The sequence below is a fragment of the Octopus bimaculoides genome, chromosome 3, assembly GCF_046866305.1.
Source record: "Octopus bimaculoides isolate indiv1 chromosome 3, ASM4686630v1, whole genome shotgun sequence".
Lineage (NCBI taxonomy): Eukaryota > Metazoa > Mollusca > Cephalopoda > Octopoda > Octopodidae > Octopus > Octopus bimaculoides.
In genome coordinates, this window is record NC_142930.1 from 83935222 (window position 1) to 83958790 (window position 23569).

The following is a 23569-nucleotide window of genomic DNA, read 5'->3' on the forward strand; positions in this document are numbered from 1 at the left end:
AAGTACTTGGAGACCGATCAAGGTACACATGAGAAGAGCGGGGAGGAAGAGTATGGCAACGAATCCGTTGTATAAATATTAATATACTCACTGTATTGACAAAGTGCTTCTCTTTTTGACTCACGAATTCCTAGTTTCTACGCGCACACACACACACACACACACACACACACACACACACACACACACACACACACACACACACACACACACACACACACTTCTAACTGATAGAATGTATTAAGTCATTTTAAAGTCAAGTTTTGTGGTACATGGCTCATTTAAGTAGGGAGTTGTTGTTGACTGAGATGTGTTTGATATCCCTTGAAGAAATTTGTCCAGGTTTCTTTTGAATGTGATGGGTTCTTTTTCCTCATTGATTTGTTTTGAGATAATGTTAAATAGAGTAAGAATTGTTGAGAAAAAGAAATTGTGAAGCCTAAATATAACATGTGGCTCCAGCCGTGGATAAATTGTGAATTTGATGTTAAGATCGTTTGGGCAATACCGGTGGTATATTCTTCACATTGTGCAAATGATGTAGCCCACACAACAGCGTCGGAGAGAATAAATTTTCGATGTTTAAAGGCGGTCCCAAAAATCAAGATCAATCGTGCTTTTATCTTTTTCTGGAGTGACTTAATTCTTGTAATGTTTTGTTTGGTGTAAGGAGATCAGAAGGGGCAGCAATATTGTAGGTGTGGCCGTACAGAGGATGAGAAAAGGAGAGTGATGTCATCTTGCTCCGTGGACCGGAAAGTTCTGAGGATACAGGAACTCATCCTGCGAGCCGTATTGACCTTATTGTTGGTATGAACACTCTTGCTGAAATTGTTGTCAACAATTACTCCTAAGTCCCTGATATTACTGGATGCTTTGAATAGTTCCCCATGAAGGAAGAGAATAAGATTGTTTAAGTGCATTCTTTTTTCCAAAGTGCATGAGTTCGAATTTTTCATCGTTTAACCGCATGTTGGTCTTTTTATCCACCCATTAGCTTACAGCATGTAGTTCAGACTGGCGTTCAGTTCGGTCTTCTATACTGATAATTTTCTGAAGCTTAGAGTCATCTGTGAATATTTTTATTTTGCTTGTGCTTTAAGACGCTTGATATGTCATTTATATTGACTATAAAAGAGAAGCCGACACAAAACAGTCCCCTGGGGGACACCACTGGTTGGCTTGAGTGGATTTCACCGTTGGCAACATGTGTCCTATTCACCAGGAAATATTAAATTCAGTGCAGCAGTTTACCACGGATTCCAGTATTGGGCAATTTTAACAGGAGGATATTTTGGTCGACTTTGTCGAAGGTTTTGTTGAAGTGAAGATATATATCAGTTCGAACCTGATCTCAATGTAATGTATAAGCTATGTTAGACAGTCCCTGCAGCAGCGGAAGCCAAGCTTGTTGGAATTTAGAAGATTGTAGTTTTCTGGAAGCCAGTTATCCTTGAACTCTCCACCTTTTTAAACACATTGATGTTAAACTCAGAATGTGCGTCTGTCTGTCGGGTTGTGTATCTGTATGTGTGCATCACTAAAACTCGAGAACTACCCAACAGATTTCATTCAAATTTTATACATGCCTTACTTAGGGTCCATGCAGTTTCATGGGCCAAAAGAATTTTCAACTTCTTGCCTAATGTATGCCTGGAGCAATCTCTTATCTCTTGCTGATATGATGTCTGAGGCAGTAAAAAGTTATGTCCAAGATAATATGTTGAGGATTAAGTTCGTTCAGATCTCTTGTGTCAATATCACTGGGATCACTAAAGACAGTGCAATATTGTTTTTGTAGTACTTCTGCCATTTTTTTTGCGACATAGCGGAGAATACTGTTATCATCTATCAGTGGACCGACGGGTGAGACAGCGGTCCTATGTTTGTTCGCATATGAATAGAACACCTTCGGGTTCTGTTTGATTTTTTTGATTACCCAGTCTTCCTCTGTAACTCTTTGGTTGTCGTTGCAGGATTTCATGTTAATCTGCAGATAATATTTTTATAACTGAAGCCTTCTTACTTAAGTTGAATCTGGATGCAGTCAACCTCACCCCAGGGCACCTGTACGACAACATCAATCCTCACATAGTAAAGTGGGAAGTGATTAGAAAAGATGTCATTTATCGACTTGTTCTTCACTCACAGTTCCTTTGATATTGAAATATGGTAGCGTTTTGAGAACATTGTATACATGCTCACAAGTACTACAGAATTCCCAAGGGAGAAAAAAACTCTCATCAAGAGAATAAAAGGATTTAATTATAAAATCAACCAATTAAAATTTATACTCACTCCCGCACCATTTTCAAGGTAGAATCGTTAGCACGCCGGCCAAAATGCTTAGTGGGATTTCATCCGTCTTTATATTCTGAATTCAAATTCCGCTCAGATCGCCTTGCCTTTAATCCTTTCGGGATCGATAAAATAAGTACCAGTTGAGTACTGGAGTCGATGTACTTGACTTAACTCCTCTCTCAGAATTGCTGGGCGTGTGCCAAAATTTGAAACCAATATGTGCGATGAGTTATAGGGAAACCCTTCAATATTTAAAGCATTAAATTTTATGTTTTCATCAGTCCAGTTGTATATGAAATCGAGGTCCTGCTACAGATCTTTTAGCTGTTAGAGGTCTTTGGAGGCCTTCGAGATTTCATTTTCATTATCACTGATGGTGAAAAAGTTTATTTTGAGACCTGGAGATATGTTTGTGAGGATACGTCAATTAGAAATTTTATTCGTCCCATTTTGTTTCTTTTAAAGACACTCCAAGTAACTTGCAGAACTTTTGGTTTAAGAATGGTACTGTTTCTTATTCCAGCAGGCTAACTTTTAAAGCAATACTGAAATTGACAACGTGTGAGTCTTCATCTGATGAGTGAATCAACGAGGGTGACATTATGGGATAGAGCGACCTGCTAGAAATAACACCCAAACCTTCCTTTATTTACATACTGTTACTTTCATTTATGAACCGCGGTTATGTTGGGGCAAAAGCTTTAAAGTTTTTTAGTTGATAATATATAATTCAAAATACGCTTCTTGATTTCAACGAAGGAATCTCAAACTAAGGAAATCTTCTTTCAGTAAAGAATTCCCACCTGGAAAATAACATCATAATATGGGTTAGTAACACTACTAAAACGAGGCAAGCGAAATGCTTGCGCTTTATTTTTTTTAAATTAGTCAATGTATAAATCTAATTTAAAAGCGAAAAACAAGGTAAAGCGAATCTTATTAATATTTAATAAATTTTCTACATTTAAAAAATTGTAGAGAGATTATTGTTTAGCTCCAGGTCATTCTAAATTGATTAGTCTTATGATTAAAGGCCTTCTAACCGTGAGCACTCATCTTTTCCAGACATATATCTAGAATAATATGCTTTAAAGACAGTGTGATTTAAAGGGAATTTTGTTACTATTTCTGCATAGATATTCCGTCGTAAGGTCATCGTGCCCATTGTGTGCTCCCTTTTACTTTTAGAACTTAGTTAATAAGATGCCATTTAATAAACAATAAAGTTATAAGGCAATCAGCACTAAAAAAAAGACAGAACTACACCAGAGAGCTAGGAATAGTTTAATAAATCTGCTTAAATAATAAAGAAATAATCACAGTAAAGTTTTCTTGATTCTATTTCGCATAATTTCCCGCTGCATTATCGAGTGCAGGTGGTTCAATATCTATAGTGTGAGCATCTAGTTCCATACATACCTATATATGCACTGTAACATATCTAAATATATGTATGTACTGTAACGTATATGTAAATATATGTATGTATATTATATGTGCATGAGAAAGTATGCATGTGTGTTTATGTGTATCAACACGCATGAACATACACGCAAAAGAAAGCAAAATTAACTGTACTATTCAACAAAAAGTTTTGAAGGGTCTTTTTTGCATAACGATTGTAAAGTGTATTAAATTACAATTGACATCCTCATCTAAGAATAAATAAATAAATCAATAAAATTAATTTTTAACTTTTCAGCTGTGGCATGTTTTCTAATATTACTAGATCTCACAATTCTTCCAGTCACGTGAGTATATTTGCTCAAACTGTACGCGTAACACTGTTGTTAATTTGTAAAACATCATTCACCAGCAAAATGCTACCTTAGCGTCTTCAAGTCTCCATTAATGGCAACTATAGAAATGATATCTTAATGTTGCTATTGCTGTTGTTAGCAGTATGATTTAAAAAGCTGTTTGGTTAGAAGCGACTAAAAAATCACTATCGTTCTGTATTGTATAAAATCATCATTACTTTCGTAAAAGAAAATTTGGCGACATTTACAGGGTTAGAAAATTTTCTGTGAATTACGAAAAGTAAACAATTAGTCAAATTAAAGGGTAATTGTTGCGGTTACTATTGATGATTTTTGAATAGACAAGATGCTTTGCATATTCTGTACGATAGTAATATACTATCGTATTGTACCTAATTTTCTGAAATGCATTAGCAGAATATATGGTTAGATACCTGTTACTAGGGAGCGAAGCACGTTGTAGCATCTTCTTCCGAAAGAAGTTACTTCTATAGTACAACGCTTACTACACTGTCTTACACACACACGCACACGCACACACACACACACACACACACACACACACACACACACACACACACACACACACACACACACACACACATTGACTTGTTTTGGCAAGATTCAAGACAAATCTTCGCAGTAAAAGAGCACGAAATGCCAGAATGAGTTCCAGTACAAATAATATGCTGCGAACCAGAGACACTGTTGCTCGATCTTCTAGTAATAGAAGCCAATCATCCATCAAGCCATATTCTGCGATAGTGTTCGATATATCTAAAGCAAAAAAGTCAAGAACAAAGCTGGAATACCTTTGATCATCGGATGGCTGGATCAATGTCAACAGGCGACAACATAGTAACAACCACAAAAATCACCTCCACCATCGCCACCAATATCAGCAACAGAAGAAACTATACGTGATGTTATTTATTCAACGCTGTATATATTAGCAAAATAACTGAAGTGACATAGATGTAACCGGGAATTTAAATCAAGATCCTGTTCTTCCACAAGTCACAACCTTCACTTCAATTTCTCACACATTTATTCAGTTACAACGAAAGCAATAACACTACTCGCTCTTATTCCTTCCTCACTGAGACGAAGAGCAATGCCCCGAAGCTTTATATTCTTTCTGGAATTTGAACTTATCAAACTCTTTGTATCAACACTCCTATGGGTTAATTGTTGCTGATGCAGACCATCATCAGTTTCCTTGGCTTTCCGATTTTGCCCTATCGGTAACTAGCAAGATTCATTTAATAAAAATACTAGAGCCAACTTATATTCATTCTTCTCTCACAATGGAGTTGCCCGAGAGATACTCATTGAACTTTCAATGTATTTATACGATTTGTGTGTTTAGTTCCGAATGAACCCTCAATGAGTAACCTTATTATCTGGTTTTGATTCCTGATTCCTGTTACAACCATTTCACCTCATCTGTGTCACTAATGCTCTTGAAATAAATCGCCAGAAAATTATAAGTACCCCACTTTTCTCGCCTCCATAAATGTTAGATTTTGTGTTTATAAGAATAGAATTTTCAGAGAAGAATTAATCAAGTTAGTTTCCTATAAGCTTCTCCAGATGCAGTTTCAAGATTCGAACACAGAACTTCAAACCAAATTTCCTCACTTAAATTATACAATAACAGGGGGTTCTTGCAACGGAGTATTTTTTATTTAAGCTTTTGTAACTTTAATCGAATTGGGCCACAGAAAGGGTTAAACAAGTTTCTTATTTCGATGTGAGAGTTAAATACATTTAGAGTTATGAATATTTAGAGACATCAATGACTCAGCCTAGGATCCTTGAAATGTTGCCAACTTTCTTTTAGTTTAGATGCAAGAAACTGTCACTTTGCCAACACCCACATTATTGACCACTACCACCACCACTCTGTCATCGACCAAACCACCACCAACACCACCACCACCACCACTACCACCACCACCAGCACCACCACCACCACCACCACACCACCACCACCACAGTGACGATTCAGAGCAGAAATGTACTCTGCCGGTTCAACCACCATCACCCGCCAATATACTCTTACCAACACGATATCACTGATGTAACCGTGAAGTATTAGAAATCTTTGAAAATATTATTCTAAAGATTTTATTCTCACATATATTCTTTCCTCTCCTTTGCGTCTATTTTTATCTCGCGAACTTCAAGGGTGTTGGTCGTAATACCTTTTGTAGTTGCGGATGCATAACTTGCGACACGTTCCATTTCTCCTCCTTTTCCCACTTCATCCATATTGGGGAAGAAACAATTTTCAAAAACAGGCACACACAACGACAGAAATTCAACAATTTAACAATTCAACAATTTAACAATTCAACAATTTAACAATTCAACAATTTAACAATTCAACAATTTAAAAATTTAACTGATCCCGGTTGACACGCGCGGGGAAACCTACAACAATATATAATAACAGTGTGTAACAATTTAACTCACGTTCTAAAGAAATCAACACCAACACCCAAGATGGCTTGCTTCTGACTAGTGTTTGATGGTTGCCCTATTTTTATAGGGGGTTGATGGCTCAAATTAGCATATGTTTTGAATAGGATTTGATTAGTAGAGAATAGTCACATGATTAGTCTTAGAAATTTTTGGAGGTTCCCCGCTACGTCTCTGTGTTAGTATCAAGTGACGATGTTTGGCGTCGTAAGTTAAGGCTGACACGGTTGACTGAACATGTACAAACAATCAATGCTCTGTTTTCTGTCAAGTGTTTGTAGAGAATGAACACATGATTAGGTTTATAACCTTTTGTATGTTTTCCGCTACGTCTGTGTTAGTTTCCCATAACAGCATATTTTGCGCCTAAAAAGAAGGCCGACACGGATGAGTGATCATGTTTATTTACAATCAAGGCACTCCAAATTTAATCTGTCTGGTGGGACAGTGGACAGGAGTCGTTTGTATTTAGTCCAGTGGCTAAAGTTTAGGTTGTTAACTGTGTAGGTTCCTCATGTTAAGTGGCAGAATGAGTTCGTGTGTGAATAGTTATTTGTGTCTGTACTCTGTTAAAGCTTGTTAAGTCTTGGTTTGTATTTTCGTATGAAAGTATTTTCTTTGTTTATCCGTGCTTCATCTGTGGTATTCTCTTAACATAGTTAAAGTGGGAATACTTGGAATTCAGGGGACTTATTTTTTGCACGTGCTTGTGTCCACTCAGTGGAATCTGTCTAGTACTGGGGTCTCGTATTTGTTGTCGGTGAATGGTCAGTTTATTTCTTAGAGTGAGCTTTGTTTGACCTATGTAATCTTCATTACATCCTTAACATTTTATAGCATATATCTAATTCCTTGAAGAACATGGAAGGTGATTTTTACAGTAAAAATATGGCCTGATTAGCTGTTGGTGTAGGAATTGTAGAAGGTAATTTAGCATTTGTGAGGAATTTTTTGAGGTACATTGATTGTCTTTTACTTTTGATTATTTTGTATATTTCGAATGCTTGTTTCATTCTTGGGTCTTGTTTTAGTAATGGAATGTTCTGGTAGATAATATTGTAAACCTTTGTGTTTCTTGGGTTGTGTGTTGTAATAAAGGGTAGAGTATTGGATGTATCTGGAGCGTTTTCCGTAGGTCTTGGATATTTATTGCTTTGGCATGTTCTATTCCGTTGTCTATCAACATTAATTGATATTGTCTTTCAAGTAGCACTTGTTTTAGTTCCTGGAGTCTTTTATTGTGAGTTTCAGGGTTTGAGAAAATTGTGCAGATTCTTCTTGCTAGATTAAAGGGAATATTATTCTTCGTGTGTTTGAGATGGCATGAGAAGTACAGTAGGTATTGTTTAGAATCTGTTTGTAGTGAATATCTGTTCCAATATTTTTATCTCCTTTGATGATTAGTAAATCCAGGAATGGTAGCTGAGTTTTACTGTATTCCATGGTATAGTTAATATTATTGTTTATGCTGTTGATTAGCTTTTTGAAATCTATAAATTGTTCAAATGTGTGTGTCCAAAGGATTTGGCAGTCATCTAAGTAACGTTTCCAGTTTTCTAGTAGATATTTGTGGAAGTTCAAACCATATTTCAATTTAGATTGTTCATATATCTGGACCTCCATGTATGCCATGACTAGATTTGCGTAAGTCGGAGCAACTTTCGTGCCCATCGCAGTACCAGATATTTGTTTGTTAATACTGCCATCGAAGTAAAAAAAGTTGTTTTCGAGGATAAAAGCCACGTTTTTCTATCTCAACTTTTTGAAAATCAGTGTAAACTGTGAAACTGGTTAAAGCTTTAAATATATTAATAAAAATATTTTAACTATCCTCAGTGCAGTTTCAACTTCTATTTCTCTCTCTCTCTCTCTCTCTCTCTCTCTCTCTCTCTCTATATATATATATATATATATATATATATATATATATATATATACATATATATATAAACAATATATGAGTATATGCATATATATGTACATGTATGTACATACCTTCATCTACATGTACACATAGATACATAACTGGGTACATGACGTGGCAAAAGAACATGGACAAAATGATAAACAAGGTACAACAAACAAGCAAGCCACATAGAAACATCTCCTTCATCAGCTGCCACCATTAAAACACCGGCGTTTCGAAGAATTAAGGCAATATGCAACTACCAATACAATGGTAGGCAGCGTATAGATGCATACAAGTATTCGCGCGCACACGCACACACATACACACACAATGACATAAGGGTAAATTTTAAAAAATATATTTGGTTCTTCCAACAAAGCACATAATTTTACCAGATTGATAACCTTGCATACACAAGACTTCTCTTCAACAATACGCCCAAATCACGTAAGAAAACAAAACCCAAAAGCATATAATTTAACAAAGAAATGAAGGATTTAGCCCCTGTCCCAATGATAGATGATAAAGTAGAATATTTGGCAACACGTCAAACATGTATCATGTTAAAAGAGCACAGTATTAAGTTCTTAACAGATCCTAAATGTCAGGTTATTTAACCCGCTAAAAGAGACGTTTATAAGATGAGGATTGATACAGGAAGAAAAGATGGCAGGAAGAAGAAAGAAAAGAGAAAAAGAATGACGAAACGAATATATGTTAAGCGGAGCAGAGAAAAGGAGAGATTATGTATAAGTGTATATAGAAAAAAGAGGGAAGCATTTGTGAATATTTATAATGCAGTATATATATCTGGTTACGTATCTACACATATGCGTACGCATATGTATATGTGTGAATATCTTAGTTCTATAGAAAATGTCTTAAATTCCTTCGCTCTGTACAGCGTATCTACAGACGTTTACTGAAACCAGGTAGACATTCGTATCAATATCACTTTAATAATTCTTTCTCCACGGTACATTGAAAAACACAGACGAACAAACACGCATGAGAGGGAGGGAGAGAGAGAGAGAAAGAAAGGGAGAAAGAGAGAGGCAGAGATAGATAGATAGATAGATGGAAAGAAAGGGAGAGAGAACCTGTGTAAACATATACGAACTGAACGAATAATAGAAAACTATATCATTGATATTTCAAGAATTTCATTTCCCACCATCGATTCAGGAACTCTCACAGTCCTTCACTATTATATTATTATTACTAATAGCTTCATTATTGATGCACGTGATGTGTTTGCATATGCACACAACATCATCGTTACAGAGTCGGGCCAGAAACATCACTGCGCAAAGGGAATACGTGGCAGTTTCAGGAGGAAATATTTACAAGAAGTCATTGGGCCTTCAACTCGGCACTTGGAGAAGCAGGTTCATGTCCAACGGCGAAGTAGGGCGTTGGGAGAAAGGATGTATTAAATTGCTCGGCGTTTGGTTTGTCTAAGTGGACAAGGACTAGGACAATTTACGAGCAGGGTATCCTGTCTCACTCAGAAATGAGCTGAAAAGAAACCATCCCTGAAGAGTCTGTCGGAAATTATGAATGCTTACAATGCATCCATCATGTCTTTCCCCACGTCATGGCCGACCAGAAAGGAGCGCATGCTCTTTCACTTTGTGTGGAGGGGACGTATTCAGCTGATTACACAATCTAATTGCAGGCAACAATCCGTGGTGCATGATGCGTAGCCACGCGCTAAGGCAACACCTCCAGCGTTTCCTTGACGGTTTGCAAGCATGGTTGCCGTTTGTCAAATGCACATTTCTGTAGCTCATCTCTTTGACAAAGCTGAAGTCCTGGGAGAAGTAGAGACAGACTGGGCAACTGACATCAAGAATGTCGTCAAGCGCTCAGTCTTCTACCAGTTGGGCAATGCAGTTGGTGAAATTTCCATCATGGCGTCGTATAGGCGAAGAAGTGTGATGACGTTCCTGGAGAAACGCTGGGCATCGACAAAAATCAACTAGCTGCTTCGATCCTAAGGACTTTATCTCCAGGGCTTATGTATAATTTTCAGAAATCCCTGGCCTAGTAGGTTACAGAGGAGCATTGCCGGTTCGAGACAAACTCTGTAAACATTGCAGTGCCGGCATTATTATTATTATTATTATTATTATTATTATTATTATTATTATTATTATTATTATTATTATTATTATTATTATTATTATTATTATTATTGAGCGAGAGAGCAGTGCATGCCATCTAAGTGACACTGGGGTATAAATATATGAAACCCAATTTACCCATCATGACTACCCGTCTGATAAGGATACACCAGGCACATGCATCACAACCATATGTGCGCGACATGGTGATCTCATATCAAGATAAACAGTGCATGGCCTTGCAGGTGGGGACCAGTTAGAATTTTCTTCAGGTTGAGTAGCCCATCCCACTAAAAAGGTCTCTGAATAAGGTTTGTTTAAGGATGACGAACGAAACATCCATGCTTCCAGAGATGAATGATTCAAACTCTAAAGAATTCCTCTCAATACATGGCTATGATGCCCCCTCACTACTTCTGCTCGTGATCAGAAATACTCATATCGTCAGCCGCTAAAGGATGTGCTCAACCGGTTAAGCTCAAGCAACTGACAAGCAAATCTGTGGTATTAAGCAGAATATTTACTGTAGCCCATCTTTTATACCAAGACAAAATATGTACATGATAACACTTCCAATCAGTTAAGATCAGAAGCCATGAGAGCTAGTGCCTGGTACTGCATCAGAGCACAGTGCCTGGCTCTCGAAGCATCAACGCTTGTTTTTTTCCGTTCCAATTCACGACTGCATTTCACGCATTCCAAAATGAAAACTCTTTGGAAGTATGGCGCAGGCTTGGCTGTGTGGTTAAGAAGCTAGTTTTGCAGTCACGTGGCTTCAGGTTCAGTCCTACTGTTTTTACCGATTGTATTTTATTTGCTTGCATATTTTAACGACATTTCTCTTTAAAAATGTATACCAAAGGAACCTATCGAACAACCAAAGCAAACAGAATTGTATGCAGTGATTATAAAATCATATTGCACTACAAAAAATGAACACTTACAACAAAAGAAGAAAAAATGCATATTTAATAGAAAAAGAAAGGAACACAAAGCCTACTCCATCTCTTTTGTTGCATATATAGTTTTTATACTTGACAAGAGTCAGAGAGAAATAATTAATTAAGACAATGTTTTCCTTGCCCCAAGATTCAGCTATGGTAGCAGCTTTCAATTATCGACGAAATATTTAGACAATACACTGCATGAAATTTTGGAAGAAATTGTAACATAACTTTGTGGCATAACCTTTGTAACATAACCTTTGTAGCATAGATTATATTACAATTTGTTGCACTTTCAAGAATGAAGACCCAACCAAAACATATTGGCCAAAATCGTTGTACTTCCGCCTATACACTCCAGCACAAAGAATGAAGAAATACAAGGAACATTGAAACTATGTAGATCCAAGGCTGGTAGTTATTTTTGTATCAGCAGTATATACGGCTTGTTAAAGCAGTGATGTATAGTTAGGTGAGCCCATATGGATTTGCATATCTTAACGAACTTCGAAGGCCATCAGGCAATGTCAGGCTTGTGCCCTGTTGAAAGTGCTGAAACAAAGTGTATGAGATTGATAGTATGAAACCTAGTTGCTACATATGTATTACTAAGAGCCATCTGAGAATATTTTATCCCGAAGAACTGGCAAAACTTAGAAAGAAAATGAGAGAGGAAAGTGGTGGAGCGTAGCCAAGAGAACAAAAAGAAGAGCAAGCCCCAATTTTCAGAGCACGATCAGTTACAGCCCTAGAAATGGAAGGAGAGGTTACCTTGTATTCAGTCCCGGAAACAAGTGAGCTGATGCAGTGTCTCTTAACACTGCAATAAGCAGCGCCATTCTACCGTTGTGCTGCAAGGAAGAGGCAATAGTTGCCGAGGGAAGTAACCAAACTATGAAAATCAGAGAAAGAAATCATACACACAAATGTGACTAGCAATGACGGTGTGAACAATGAACTGAGATCCAGCAACATCTAATAAACAGAATCCTGTATCTGTGGCGCAAGCGATCTTCTGATGATATAAAAATGACAGAAGTGCAGTTAGGGTTGGAATAAAGATTTGCAATGAACAAGTTGTTGGCAAAAACAATGCAAATATATTACGGCAAGCTGAAATATTGTTATCTTGAAGACGTGAGTTGCTATTTATTTTAACCAACTCAAAAATTGTTAACAAGTATCTTTGGTTGCACGTGACATTTTAAACGGAACATTAACATAAAGCTCACCGGTCTCGGAGGTTGGCAAAGTTTGGATGAAGGGGTGAAAACATTGTCAGTAGTCTTTCTATAATCTCAAAATATCTTATAATTTTTATTGATGTTCTTTTTTTTCTCCTTGACATTTTACCATTTTGGATGTTATCATCTTAATCATACAAATATTAAATTTCATAATTATTTTAATTGTCGTTAGCAATATTAATTTTTCTCCTATCATTCAGAAGTTTATTTTAAACAGTATTTATTATTTTTCTCCTTTTTTTCCATGAAAGGTTTTCAAATATTATTGCTTTTATGTTTTATTATTATCATTATTTCTAATTTTGGTATCTATAAATAGGTGTGTATTTCGATTTTCACTTAATTCTGATCTCAGCTCAGACACGATAAATATAGAAATACTTAAAGTATGCGATAAGCTCATGTCTCTTAAGTAAATGAATACACACTCAACTTTAATAATATAGTTAGTAAGTCCTTTAATGAACTATAGACATCTTGAATTCCTCTCTAAGAATTTGACAAATTACATATCGGTCTTAATACAGATATTTATATCTGTACTATCTACATACACACACATGAACGCACACGCACGCACAAACACACATACACATACATACACATACATGTATGTATAATTGTGTATATACATGCAGACATAGATACATACATATATACAAACGCATATAGACATACTAATATATATGTGTGTATGTGTGTGTGTGTGTGTGTGTGTGTGTGTGTGTGTGTGTGAGTAAGACTTTGGGTTATGTGTATTTAAGTGCCTGTACGTGTGTGCGTGTATGTGAGTATTTGTTGATGAGTGTGTGTGTATGTGTGTGTGTGCGTCAATGTCCATGCCAGCCAACTAACCAACTAGCCAGCCAGTCAGCCAGTCAGCCAGCCAGCCAGCCAGTCAATATCTATGCTGTGCAGGTATATTTGTACGTAAGTCTTTATTTATGATAGTGAGATTGACATGAAAGAGAGCAATATTGATGTAAAAGACAAAAAAAAAAAAAAGGAAAATAAAAATAAAAGCTAAACATTCTAACAATGTATATTTTAACAGCAAGTAGGTGTTTAAGAGGCAAAAGATCTTTAAGAAGTTGTAGATATTTAAAAAGAGGACACCTTTTATTGATTAATGATTTTATGGAAACATGATGAAGAAATTTTCCTTTCAAAACATTTGATTTTCAAAGGAACACAATTTTTTTCTTTTACTTTTTCATTTTGTTTTGACACTATGTTTAGATATATGTATTTGTGTGTGTATACATACATGCATACGTGCATACATACATACTTCGATATATATGTATGCATTCATACACATATACATGTATACATTTATATGCATACATACATTTTGTATACATATATATATAAATGTATGTGTATACATGTATGCATGTACAAACACACACACGCACACACACACACACACACACACACGCACACACACGCACACACACGCACACACACACACATATAAGTAAGCATGTATGAGTGTGTGAGTCTGTGTGCGTGTGTGTGTACGTGCATCTGCATGTATCTCTTTGTATTTTTCCTTCCAACATGTTGCATTCAACACTCGATAACATTTAACGTCTACGAAGAGTGTCTTGTGCTCTTTTCTTAAGTTTGTACACCTGTGTGTGTGTGTGTGTGTGTGTGTGTGTGTGTGTGTGTGTGTGTGTGTGTGTGTGTGTTGGTGTATGTGTGTTTGTGTCTTGATGTGTGTTTGTGTCTTGATGTGTGTTTGTGTCTTGATGTGTGTTTGTGTGTGTGTGTGTATGCACTTGCATGTCTATGTGTGTTGATAACATAACCATCCTAAATAGAATTGTATTAAAAAGTAAAGACTAATATAAACATAGTTTACTGCACCCGAGGAATAAACAGAAAAATTATTGTTCGCTGAAGTAACTCAGACTTGAAATTCTAAACCCATGATGGTAACGTTACCACTAACATCACTACCATAATCCTGATTGCTAACTTACAAAATCCCGCCGTGGACGCTCACTGTAGGGTATCGATAGTATCGATTAATTCCGTTCCCCACATAATTTTCTGGCTTTGTGTCTATACTAGAAACCATTATTAACTCCATATTAATACTCAGTCTTCCACACACACACACACACACACACACATGCACAGACACACACGTACATACACACACACACAGATTATATATATATACATGGATATACATATACTCGCAAGTACAGACACGCGTATGCATACGTATGAGTGTGCGTGTGTGTGTATATATATATATGTATATATATGTGGATATATATATATATGTGTGTGTATATGTGTGTGCCTGTGTGTATATATATATATATTGTTACCCTTATCTTATTTTGTTTACGTGTTTTGGAAGCTGAGCGATCGTTGTAGCGCCGTTAGTTAGTGCTATATACTTTTCCCATTACATAACGCGAAATCTGCTTTGTATCTCACGGGTTCACTTCCCATAATATTAGAAAAGTTTTTAACTGATTGTACACGTCTTTTTTTTAAAAATGTGACGGCAACTGTCACTAATATTTTGCTAAAGTTTACTCGTCGGTAAATATTTACTATGAGATATAACTGCAGAATGTCCAGAAGCCACTCCTCAAAGACAAATCTCAAGCATAAGAGTAGTTGTTATTTCTCGCTTAATACTCAGACGTCTTAGCCACTAGGTATTTTAAACGCAGAACTTTTGAGTTGAGTCACTTATACCTAAGACTTCTCTAGTGATTGACCCACAGAGTCGGACTCTTGCATTCTTTTTACAGAGAGGGACTTATACCAGTTATCCAAAATCTTACCTATTTGCAGGGAATTCTTTAGGAACGTCTCACTGTCCATTTCTCATTGTTTGCTTCGTGTGTATGGGATAATCCCTGTTCCTTCGGCGAGGAAACCATTTGGCGCTGTAACAACTTAGTTCTTTGGGATAAATGCGTTGATATGTTTCCGGTAAAACCTTTTAAGGGGCTTGTACGATTTTACTCTATATCAATACATTCTGGTTAATATGCAAATCTTTCCTTTCGTTACTGCTCAACGTGGGACTGGGTAACAATATCTGTTATTAAATCGTCCAGATTTGTATATCTTCCAAAATACAAATATTCGGTGTTACTATTTTAGGCGCACTTTTGAAAGTTATTTGCTTGTTGAGAAAGATTTGATAGTTCAAACAGATCAAGCAACTCCGTAAAATCTACCTTTCTGATTTGAATCATGATTGCAGTAAATTCTTTGAGTATGAAATATTATTTTTAGCATCAAAGCCATAATGGTACCTAATTCCTGACATTCAACGACACAGCTTTAATAGCGGTTCGATACATTCTCGTATTCCTTTGAACGCACAATCGTCTTAATGAAAGCGTGTGTATTTTCGTAAATTCGTGTGCAAACAAACATATATTCAAGTTTTTATAGCAATAAATCGATATTATATTAATAAAAAATAGATGTGTGAACTACTTGGGTAAAATGCTTCAAAGATACAAATAACTACACCATACAATATAGTAGTAACAAAATGTGTAAACTGCTTCGATATGAATGCAACTATACAATCTAATGTAACTCTTCTGTGAACAAGTAATGAACAGAGTCTGTGTCAGTTTCTTATATTAAAACTACTGAACCATGAAAAGTCTATTGTGTGAATTAATGAGTAAAGTAAGGAAATGAAATTTACTGAAAAACATAAACAAAATGAAAACAAAATATGTTTCAATACAGTATTTATGTTTGATAATAATTTAGTTTCTGCCCTGAAAGTTTATTGTTTGGTAATGTTGATATTATTTTACCAACATTTCATTAATTATAGAACTAAGTATATAACATTTATTGCTTCTATAGGTTTCCAAATATTTGTTAAATAACAACATCTATATTACATCTCTATAAAAGCGTCTGGTATATTTTTCTAGTTTTAATCATCACAAGCTATTTATCTAACTTAACAACACAAAACAAATCAATGTTTATTTTCATTAAATATCACATAACTTCATTGTAACCACTTGTTTATATTTCTGTTTAACTGTTTCAGTGGGTAGTCAACTTGACACAAAGGCAACGGTGTCATTGATGAAGCTTGGAAGCAACAATCATGAATCTTATGGTTCTGGGAATTATATTTGATGGATCCAATTACGCGTCTACCTCATAATCTTCAGGAGATTTGAAAATAAATAGAAATCAGTATGATTAGGCTAAAAAAACAGAAGAAATAGAAATGAATGTGTTTGACTTCACGGTTGAGGAACAGACAATTTTTGATCGAATCATTAACATATTTTCTTGGCGGTGGGTTACGTTACATAAACCAGTGTGGTTGAAAGGAACCAATCATATGACATTTGGGAAAAGGGAAAGAAAAACAAGAAAACAATGGCCCATCGGTATTTTCTGCAATATATGCTTTTAGTGAAAGTTTACTTCTGTCCAGGAAACCAGCAGGCTCAGTGTACTATTTGAAAAAGGCAAAGCCAATATGCAATAAGGAACACATATAAACTGCTGAAAAGAAAAAGAAAAAAATGGTGACTGGTACATATATATATGTATGTGTGTGTGTGTGTGTATAGGAGTGGCTGTGAAAGAAGCCCGTCGTATATATATATATTTATATATATATATATATATATATATATATATATATATATATATATATATATAATATTCTTTTATTCTTTTATTTGCTGCAGACTGCGGCTATGCTGGAGCACCGCCATTAGTCGAGCAAATCGACCCCAGAACTTATTCTTTGTAACCCTAATATTTATTCTATTGGTCTCTTTTGCTGAACCGCTAAGTTACGGGGATGTAAACACACTAGCATCGGTTATCAAGCGATGTTGGGAGGACAAACACAGACATACAAATATACACACGCACATGCATATAAATACACACACACACATATATATATGTTTACGAGAGTAGAAAAACAGTCAACAACTGATGAAGGGTCGTTCTTTATGTTTTTTGTCTTGCTTTCCATTTGTGTCTTTCGTTGTTCGAAAAAATAGTTCATATTCCAAGTATATATATATATATATATATATATAAAATCAAAATTTTTGGCCTTGTGCCTAAATCAGAAACCATGTACATTTTTCTGAAGAAAGATCTAAGGCTAATTCTTTGTCCTTTTAAGGGATAATTAACCCTCTACCTTGCCGGTATTTAAATATTAATTTTACATTTTCTGTTCTGTAATTCGTATGTAACACGCAAAAGAATATGTTTAAAAGGTTGAAGACTGAATTTTCCCTATGTAAACAATTGGATAATGTTTCTTCTTATTCAGGATGTTTTTGTGCAGATTTAATAAATTGCCTTCTTAAGAGAAAATGGCTGTCGAAAGCGGTAGTGTGTTGAGAACAAATGTAAAATCAGAAAGAGAGTACGAAAACGGTAAATGTTTGGTGAACAGAAAACGTCTCAAAACCTAATATAGACAATATATACATACATTCATAAATGCAAAAGCAGTTCTATTTCGATATCAAAATATATATGGTATCTCAAATACGAAAGAAAAAAAACCCAACTTTATCAGAAAATGAAATCTTGTCGAGAGATGAAAACCATACAACGAACATGAAAGCAAGTTCAGTTTGTGCAGATCTGAATAATTTAAAATATCAACTTCAAAGAAATAGCCTTTGAGTGATATTCCTTGACATACCGGATATGTTGTAAACCATCAAATTCCTATGCAGAAACCGTATGACTTACGATCACGCTATGTAACAGAATTTTTGTCTTTCGAAAACAAATGCCATTTCCTGTTTGGTTAGGTCTAAAAGTATGAATAATGGCTATTATTTACTTCAAACTTTGTTTTTGTGGCCAGAATAAAGACATTTCTTAAGTTTGATTAATACCATTGGGAAAACCGGCAAATATGAACATTGCCATTCATTCAAAGTAGGATCCAAACAACCTATAGTTCAAAAGTGGCATCTATTTATTCTAGGATTGCAGAAAAGATACCACAAAATATTTAGACACTAGTAGTTTTTCGCGATTTACGCTTATACTGTAAATTACTTTCACGAATAAGCGACCAAACATCCATTATATCTTGGTGGAATAGCTCACCGTGCTCCTCCGAGTACGCTCCCATGTTCTCTCAACATGAGCGTCAAGGATGTGGACATTGAGGGACATCCTGCAGCCCATTTTGCCGTAGTTTTTCATCAGCGTCTCAACAAGCTCTACATAGTTTACGGCTTTGTGATTTCCCAGGAACTCTCGAACCACTGCAACAAAGCTGTTCTACGCTGATTCCTCCGTCTCAGTGAGCTTCTTGAGGAATTCCTTGTACTCTAAGATCTTCTTCATTTGGGGTCCAACGAAGACACCGGCTTTCACTTTTGTCTCAGAAAAGCTTAGAAAAAAGTCTTTAAGATATCTGAAGGTTGAAGATTCCTGATCTAGATCCGAAGCAAACTGTTTCATAAGACCCAATTTTATGTGTAGTGGAGGAAACAATACATTCTGGGAGTGCAACAGTGGGGTCCAAAATTTTTACACTTAATTCCACTATCCAAATAAACAAAATTTTCCATAATAGCTTCTTTTGCAGAGTTGATGTGCCCAGGGTTTATCCTGATCCTCGACAGGCATGCCGAAATATGCCTTGTAGGCTTCCCACATTTTAGCAGATGTTGTTATAGAGTACTATTTTGCTCTTTTAGTAAATTAAAATTTCAGAAATTAGGTAACTTTATTTATTTTTTTACTTGAAAATTGCAAATAATCACTATTATTGTTTAAATATCTTGTAATATCGCTACTACATCAACTAATGCAGGTATAAGTGGGAAGAGAATTTTTCGTGAAATAATGTTTCTCTTCTTTCCTGAAACTAATTGCGAGATAACGCCACCTTCAGAGACAGAGTTTTGAATTCATGCTTTAAGGATAGCATGTTTCCTGTTACGAGTTTAAACTTTAGATGTATTCTACACTTTGGTCTGTATTTTCAGAAAATATTAATGGTGTGTGATGAAATTGCTGTTTATCTCCTACCTTATGAGATTTAAAAATCGGTGCAAAATGTTTACTAAAACTAGAAAAGTTTTGGTAATGGAATTACACAATGTAATTTCATTACATTGTGTAATTTCATTATTATATGCATTATATCTTCTGAGTATTCTTTCAGAATAATAGCTGCTGAATATATAAAGAGAAATCAATTGCTCAATACGAATTATTACTTCTTTTCATAAGACTTCTAAGTCGTTAAAAGTGTTATGCTCCATATTCTCTGATTTCGCGAAACTATACCTGAGAAGAAGCAGATGTTTTTGTCATTGTTCTTGTTGCTGCTCTTCTATTTCTTTGAAATTTTCAGTTACAGGGCGGTCAGTATGTTCAACTTCTTTTTTATGCATCTCATATTATGTAATATTGACGATACTCATTACATAGTTCATTTAAATCATTATCTACCCCAGCCATATGAGCTAGCACGACTAATATACTAGCCAAAGAAGGATGGAAAAAAGAATTAAAAATAAAGAAAAAAATTGTTCCTAACATTAAAAAAATATACATATAATGTCAATGTATTATGTCTCAAAGAAAGGGAAAGTTTCACCGTTTTAGACATAGACAGATAGTGAAGAGAGCTAATTAGATAAGAAAGATATGTCCGTATGTTGTTAAAGGGTCATGATAATGAGAGATAACAGAAGCGGGAAGGTAGTTAGGTGGTGTGTTGGTAGAAGAGAATGTAGAGGGATAAGGGGTAGAAATGTGGCTCATATGTGAAAAGATGAAGAATGTGTGAATTTGTATATGAGTTAGCTTAACAGTATGTATGTATCTAAAATGGTCGAGTAATATGAGTGTCTGTGAAAGGTATTGGTGGTGGTGAAAAGAGATAGAAAGGAATTGGAGGAAGATTTAGAAATAGATACAATTACTCTGTATTCTACTCTTTATTTTACTCAGTCGTTCTTAAATATATAAAATCTTTCACAACACAAAGGTCATTGTAACCGTGCAGCAGTCCCTGGCTTGTACACGTATCTTGCTCAACGGTAGTCAACATTTTCCTTATAACAGTATCTTATAGTAGTATTTTTTCAGAATATGTGAATGTAAAGTTATTATAGAAGGAAAAGATTGAATCTACTCCCGTGTATCTCTCAAGGATCTTACATTATAGGAATCGAAAAGAAGAGAAAAAAAGACAAACTCGGCAAAAATATAATTCGCAAGTGATTTATCAACTTATCACAAAGCATTTATTTCAGAATGCTACATTTTCTGACATCACGCCACTTACAATATTTCTTCAAACTCCATTGATTGAAAATAAAAAGGAAGACAGTTGTCGGTTTTGAACCGTAAACTTCATCTTTTATCTATCACAAAAAAAAGAAGAAAAAATGTCTAGTGAGGACCGGTGAACGCAAAATCTCACCAAGTTAAGCCTTTACATTACTATGGTAGTGTAGGTGTACCGCATCTTGCTAGGAATAAAATCCCATATCTTGAAAGTCCTCTCGAATGCTTGGCAAGACAGATTGCCGTATTAAGTTAAAGTAAATGGGACCATTCACTTCGTAGAACCGCCTTCTACCCACCAAAAAACACGAAAAAAAGAAGAAAGAATAGTCCAATTAATCCTTTCGCTGATAAACCGCCCCATACTGTAACTCCTGGTTAATCTGATGTTCCTCCGTAATATACGGATTCTCACGTCCCCAGTAGGTTAAATTGTGATGGTTAACTGAGCCATTTAATTTAAATGAAGTTTCATCATTACCGACAATCTTTGTTGGATAGTGAGCATCATCTACGTATCTTGTCGAGCACCATTGACAAAACTTCACTTTTCGACCTGGATCATCTTCATCGAGACTATGCTTGGAATGTAGCGTTCCCGATTACAGCGCTTCAAAATGTGATGGACACTTGATTTTGAAATTCCTATCTAACGACTCACCACAGATTTTCTTAAACGCTGCCAATACGTTTCTTGTATATACTCTTGCTTTGTAGGGCTCGTCGATGTCCGCGGTCTTCCGGGCAAAATAGTTAGAAACATTTTGTCAGTCTTCATGTTCTGTGCTTAAATTCCGCCACTCTGGGCCATTATGAAACTATTATGAACATTTCCATCTCCTTCAAACATTTCTTAAATTCTAGCGATGGTAAATTGTTAAGTGGATCTGCTTGCAAGTCTTCCTTAAACTGTCTTTGCACTTCAACTGCATTTAAAAATTTTCAGTTACACTTTAGGACAGTGGATTGGATTGGAAACAAACTGTTTTTAGGATTCAATTTGTAGTCTTTAATTCTAAAAAGTAACAAAAAAAAAAACGTAACAAATCTAAAAGATCGAAAAGGAAGTCTCAGATAGTTGCACTTTGAAGTCATAAGTACATTCAAAACGCAGTTTTGAATGTACTTATGAGAAAAACATCATAAGAAGTTGTAACTAATTTCTACTTCTTGCCAATAAATAGGTCATCATTAATACGCCATCCTATTATCTATCACACAGCATGGTTATGCTGACCATGAAATGTTATGAAGAGAATGCACGACTTCCTTTTGCCATTCATTATGTAATTAACGGTAATTTGCTGGTTTTACCAACCTAATTGAAAAACATCAACCGCAATATAGCTATTAAATTGCTTCTTCATTTATTGTAAATAAAAAATGTAAATATACTTTTCTTCCACTTTTAGATGTTTTTTTTTTGCTTGCAGGTTCCATAAACAAGCAAATATTATAACACTGATCTAATACTCATTTAACGATTGCGATTGTACCCGTGCGTGACGCTGGCATGTGGAAACAATTACTACTTTATGGTGTTTATATTCCGGAAGAGGGTCGGATAATTGGTTTAGAGGTCAGTGGGCTTGGTATTTTTTGATCATAACAAGTGGGCCCAAAGATGAAAAAGATTGAGAACCACTGCTTTAGAACATATTTTCATTGTTCAAAGCTTAGTCTGTGTCCTTTCATCATTTCTAATGGGATAAATTTTAAAAGAAATGAAAATTGAGTTATCAGTTGTTAAAATGTGTATAAATATTTTGCGACACCGTGTATGTATGTATGTATGTATGTATGCATGTATGTATGTATGTATGTTTGTATGTATGTATGTATGTATGTATGTATGTATGTATGTATGTATATCAGAGGTGTGCTAGGTGTGTGCTGTAACCCACAAAAAATGGCAATTCCTTATAAATATTAACCTTATTCATTAATTTAATCCCAAATCTTAATGGAAAATTTTCGTTATAACCCTGCTTGGTGGTATTGAGTGTGGTAGTATACCCAATACAACAACCAACATACGCCACTGATATATATATAAGTAGTGTGATAAATTATAAGAAAGGTTAGTTCTTTCATTTTATGATATTTCCTTTTTATCTTTCATCTACTGTTATGATGATAGAGCAAGCAGTTTAATGTCTTTAATAGGGAACAGCTACGGTGTCATTAGATCTATGCAAATTCTGAAAAAAAAACTAAGAGAAAGAGAAAACAAACAAAATATATACATACATACACACATACATGCATACATATGTATATACTTGTATATATATATATTTATAAAGGTATAACACCACGCATTCTTTTTCAAGTAAGTTTTATCTTAATAATTCTGATGCACCACTTCCATTCTATTCTATTATATTCTATTCTATTCTATTCCATTCTATTACTCTTCCATTTTCTCTCTTCCTTTCTCTAATTCTTTTTATCTCCCCTTCTTCTCCCTCTC

General features: G+C 35.3%; 1 long non-coding RNA gene across 1 annotated transcript in view; it reads left to right on the forward strand.

Moving 5' to 3' along the window:
* LOC149136619 (uncharacterized) overlaps window positions 1–17362 on the forward strand; it is a 19862-nt gene extending 2500 nt beyond the window's left edge. The window contains exons 2-3 of the long non-coding RNA XR_016240915.1: window positions 4004–4052; window positions 16835–17362. This is a non-coding gene — a long non-coding RNA (uncharacterized LOC149136619). The remainder of the gene's footprint in view (window positions 1–4003; window positions 4053–16834) is intronic.
* Window positions 17363–23569: the final 6207 nt, after the last annotated feature.